Genomic DNA, 6,000 nt, shown 5'->3' on the forward strand with positions numbered 1-6,000 from the left:
CTGTTACACTCTACAGTTGTGGGTGTATTCCTACTTTCCTAGGCTTGCCCCAGTGCTGGATGAGGAGATCCCCCTCGGCGTTCCATTCTCTCACTGCTTCGATGTGAGGTGCGAGCGGAGGCCACGGGAGTCTTTCTTGTTCTTCCGCTGATACTTCGACACCATTACTGCCGTAGAGGTATGTGAAACTGTACAGTTTATTTAAGTTTCGCTTTACATTGTACTTTCAACAGTAGATAACAAACTGTATATCATTTGCAAATCACTTGGCAGCCCTGGGCTCCGTTGCCGGAGGCGGTCAGAGATCAGTATGCGGGCGCTCGGGAGACTGCCCAATTCAGGATTCTACTAGAGGGCCCGGTCTGTCGGGCATGGTACTTGGGGGAGGGCTTCCTGCGCCAGACCTTGGGCTTACCGGAGCAGATAGTTCTGCGGCCACCCCCTACCCACATGAGGCATACCGAGAGTTACACCTTTGAGGAGATGATGGACTACACGATTGGTTGGGAGTCCGAGTTCTTCAAAGACGAGGGCGACTACACCGAGTTCATCCTGGCTTATCTCATGTGGCCTTTGACCGGTGTTCGCCAAGCTGAGAGAGAGAGACCTGCAGTTCCAGCGGCAGGAGTAGGGGCATCGAGGGCACCTCAGGCTCGTAACAGGAGTGGGTCCTGGAGAGGACAGGGAATCGGATGGCCAGAGCTGCCCACCACCATGACATGCCGAGGGCAGGGTGGGGAGATATACCAGATACCCATCGCTGCTCCTTCGGCTGATCATGAGCTTGTTGGAGTTGACGGCTCGACCCCGGTATGTACTGCTATACTTTGCATTCTGTTCAGTCATTTCATTTCATTTGATATCCCGTAGAATACTAATGACTTCAACATTTTTGCAGGCTTCGATCAAGTACACTAGACAGTCTCTAGAGCTGACAGCTTCCGTAATGGGGATGCTGCAGCGAAGCATCGACTTGCTCACCATCTATGGGATTCTGATAAGTTCCTTCAAACTTAGTCCCAAAATTTTGCATATTCTATTCCACATATGATCTGATGCATCGTAATATCAATACGTCACTTGATACACAGCACTCACGATACTGATACACTGTAACTTTGATACTGCTTACGACATTCATACACTATACTCATACACTGCATTCGTTGCTGATACACTGCTCACAGCATTCACACACTGTACTCACACACTGTATTCGGTACTGATACCTGACTCTGTATAGTATGACTGATGCATTTACCCACTGTTCTTTTCAGGCCCCATTCTAGATTCCGGCCACGGGAGGTGCTCCAGTTGGACCTTCTGTACCTGCTCGAAGAGGAGGAGGAGTCAGGCGGGAGATGACGATCCACAGCCGAGGCAGGCATAGGTGCACCCGTGTTGAGAGCAGTTCACGAGAGCCCTCCCCCGATGATTCTGACGCAGAGGCAGAGGCTTCTCATGGTGAGGCTGGAGATAGCTCAGATTTAGACTACGGAGATGGCGGTGGTGATCTTGGACCCTCGTCCAGGAAGAGGACCTGGACCGACTCCCACACTCGAGATGACTGATATTGATCCAGACTTTGCTGCTTTTCTTTTCTGCTTTATTCAGACATTTTGTTGTTTTTCTCCATTTTTGCTTTACTTTTCTTTTTGCTAGTAGTTTAAAGCACATTGTACTGCCTCAGGCAGATTTTACTTTCTTCAAAACTATGTACTTTTTGTAAAAGAGACATATGATGAAATGAAACAGCTATCTTGTTCAAAAAGTGTTACATTTGTACATTTTATGCATCGCATTGCATTACATAACAATGTAAATGAGATTTGAACTTTTGTTTTGAAAACTAAACACTCGAATTGCAATTAATCAGGTAGTGAACCAACTAACAGCAAAACAACTCGATAAACAAAACAAAGACCTTGACAAGCTAACCAAGTGTAAATACAACTCGATAAGCAAAACAAAGACTTAAATAATGCAAATTATAAATCGATAAACAAATGTACGACAACTCGATAAGCAAATAGGCGCGACTTCGCAAAATCAAAACCGGAAGGCATTGGAAGTGGAACCAATCACAAGTTCCCAACATGTTCAACACATAGACTGCTCATAGAACAAGGGGAGAGGCCATTGGCCATAGGGAGAGGCCATCGGCCACAAGAAATGGCCATCGGCAAACATTTTTAGCCAATCGGCCAAAAAGGATGGTCAGTCGGCACTATATTTGGTTGATCGGCCAAAAATGGCAAGTACCTCCAGAATGTTGACACCTGTCTTCCACTCAACACCTTATCTTCTACAAAAGCCTCAACTTCATAGTTTTTCTCATTTCAACACTGATTTGCACCAAATGGAAGAGTCCCTTGCCCAAAATCTCACAAATTGGATTGCCAACTTGGATGGCTCAGAAAAGCTAATTTTTTGGGGCTTCGGCATAAATGCACTATTCACGTTGGGTCGCACCCCGCTGTGTTTTCCGTTCCTCTATGCCGCGGCAAGATTTTGGAATCTGTTAACACACGTCTTTAGCTTTTGCGGTCAAGAGATGTGTCCTACTTACGAGGATTTCCAAGCTTTAATGGAATCCAAGCGTAATGAAGAAATCTTGCCTCAACTTCGGTTCGACCACATCCAAGCCCTAGGATGGATGTGCAGCCTTACTTTGCATGATGCTCGGTCATTGATTCACGACAGGGAGATGGACATTCCAAGCTTGGTTTGTCGGTTTTCTGATGTCGGTGACCGTGGCGATCATGATTGGCAGGGTTATCGGCGACATGCGCTTTGTTTGTGCATGCTGTCTCATTTCTTACTTGCCCTAGGCTCCTGTGGGTTTAGCACTCGTTTGATTGAGGTCGCCGAGGGCTTGAAAGAGGGCAAAAGCTTCATTGCCATGACGCTAGCCGAAACGTTGATGGGATTAGATGCTTTTCATTGCTGGGAGATGGCTAGGTTTGTGGGGAGTCCACTACTATTGCAGGTAATGTTTCCCACCCCATCTCACATATATATTGCTCACATCACTCAGCCCTCAGGCTCGGTTTTTTTTCTCAAAAACCCTTTGCTCACTTTTTCTCTCAACATACACCTCTCTATTCTTTAATCTCTCATTTTTCATCCCTCCCCAGGTATGGTTGATGGACAAGTTGAGAGTAGTGGACTCGTGTCCGGTATATTCAGCTCGTAGCTATTTATTCCAACGACGTCTAGTCGATGCCCCGGATGAGGGATGGTGGTACAACTGGATGTACAGTTTGTCCGTAGACCACATTGCTTGGCGTTGCCCTTGGCTTAATCTGCCGGCAATGAGTTATAGTATGACTCGTTAGCCCGGGATTCAGTTGATTGGCATGACACACTGTGTCTTCCATTTTCCGTTCCGATTCCGGCACCAGTTCAGACATAATTAGATTTGCCCGAAAGAAGGGATTAAGTACCCTGCTACATTTCCGGTCCGAGGTGCGCAGCTAGCTCGGTATGCCACGGCATGGAGAATGAGAGAGCTTCTGGCCCCCGCTCCTCTTTTCAGCTACACCCTCTCTAACGAGTGCATAGATTGGCTCAATGAAGAGGCACAAGCTGGGCCCTGTTTGGCATCAGAGGCTTCGACCAGCTCTGGGAGGGGATGCAGGAACACCTGACTATGCCCCGGATTTATTTGCTTTAATCAGAACTTTCAAGTTTTCTTTATGAATGTAATGAAAAGCAACTTCAATTTGTATTGAAGAGTAGGAGAACTCTGTATTGAAATCAATGAAATTGAAGGTTGTGGGTATTGAAAATTTTCCATTTTGGTCCAAAAATGGTCTAAGTTGTAAAAAGATTAATTTGAACAAAATCAACTTTTATTAAAACTTTTCAAAACCATTTTCGATATGGATCAGAACTGGACACGCCTGAGATCTGTCACTGAGATGCACAATTCCGGATTCCAGCAACTGGAAAGTTGCCCCTAGTCTGGATAGCACTGCACTGGAGATCACAACCGAGCTCTTGAATGCTGAATAGACAAAGATGACCAAACATGATCACGTGGACAAAGTTGATCGAGGAAGTGTTTGTGGCTGGATTTCAGGATGAAGTTGCCTACGTATCCCAAAGATGGGAATCAAGCCTCACGTAGTTTGGCTCAGGTTCACTCGTGTATTAACCCTCACCTTTTACGCTTTAACTTTTGTCAAGGCCGCTCTTTGCGAGTTTTCAACCTTGCGAGCTCAGTTTTTATAATTTCAAACTTTTCATGCTCTAATTTTTGCCTAGGTCGCCCTTTCGGGTTTTTGGCCTAGCGAGCCACTCAGGGAAAGTATTTTTTCAACTTGTCCATGTTGATCGGTTGGGAGAACTCTAGGCCATCTAGGTCCATTAGAATGACAGCTCCATCCGACCAGATAGACTTAATGATGTAGGGGCCAGTCCAATTGGGTCTGACCTTGCCCCTAGGGTCATGGATGGGAGATCGGTTGTCTTTGAGCACCAAATCTCCTTCTTTCAAATTCCTGAACTTAACCTTCTTGTTGAAAGCCCTGGCAATTCTGCATTGATAACCCTGAACATGGTACAATGCTTTCAGCCTTCTCTCGTCAAAGAGCATGAGTTCTTCGAATCTGCTCTATTGCCAATCTGCCTTAGCTATCTGACACTCAGCTAGCACTCGTAATGATGGAACCTCAATTTCGATAGGCAGAACAGCTTCCATCCCATAGACCAATGAATACGGAGTCGCCCCAGTAGAAGTTCGAATTGAAGTCTGGTAGCCCCACAGAGCAAATGACAACTTATCTGGCCAGTCCAGGTAGGTTTCCACCATCTTCTGCAAAATGTGCTTGATGTTCTTGTTGGCAGCCTCAACAGCTCCGTTGGTTTGCGGTCGATATGTAGATGACTTATGGAAAGCCACGTTGTATTTCTCCAACAAGTCGATCACTTCCTTCTTAAAGTGGGAACCATTATCTGAAATGATCTCATTTGGGACCCCATAGCGACAAATGATGTTGTTCCGGATGAACATGGCAACATACGAAGCCTTCAACACCGCATAAGATTGGGCCTCAACCCACTTTGTGAAATAGTCTATCGCGACCAGAATGAACTCATGCCCGTTGGATCCCTTCGGAGTGACAGCCCCGATTACATCAATCCCCCAGACTAAAAATGGCCATGGCGAAGTCATGTTGTACAGCTTTGATGGCGGAATGTTCATGCGGTTTGCATGGATCTGGCATTTGTGGCATCGCCGGACAAAGCCGATACAATCTTCTTCCATGGTGAACCAGTAGTAACCCTGTCTAAGGATCTTCCAGGCTGGCATAACCCCGTTCATGTGTGCTCTGTACTCTCTTCCATGGATGGCCTCCATCAGGCGCTTGGACTCTTCAGCATCAACACACAGTTTATGCAACCCAAGATGACCTTTCTTGTACAGTTTACCCCCGCAGACGATGAACTGAGCAGCCATTCTTCGAATTGCCCTCTTATCTTTGGCTTTTGCCCCTGGTAGATATGCCTCTTTTTCTAAGAAGTTCCAAACATCGTAATACCAGGGGTTCTCATCTTGAACCTCATCTATGGTAGCAATCAGCTTGTAGGTCGGCACAAATTTCTAGTCAATGATGATCGGACGCATCCAGACTCCAAAAGGGATGTCTATCATAGAAGATAGAGTTGCTAGTGAATCTGCGAACCTGTTGTTCTCTCTTAATAGATGAGCAAAGTTCAGCTTCTCAAACCGAGGAATCAGCAAGTCTAAGGTCTAGTGGTAGATTCTCATATTTTCTTCTTTGACTTTCCAATCTCCTTTAGCTTGAGATACAACAAGGTTCGAGTCCCCGATGACATCCAACCGTTTTGTCCCTAGTTCTAGGGCTGCTTCTAAACCAGCAATGCATGCCTCATACTCTTCTTCGTTGTTTGAGACTTTGAATTGGAGTTTGAATGCTAAAGGTATACGGGAATTGTCGGGTGCTATCAGCAACACCCCTATCCCATACTCGT

The sequence above is a fragment of the Camellia sinensis genome, chromosome 14, assembly GCF_055761805.1.
Source record: "Camellia sinensis isolate YWXY chromosome 14, ASM5576180v1, whole genome shotgun sequence".
Lineage (NCBI taxonomy): Eukaryota > Viridiplantae > Streptophyta > Magnoliopsida > Ericales > Theaceae > Camellia > Camellia sinensis.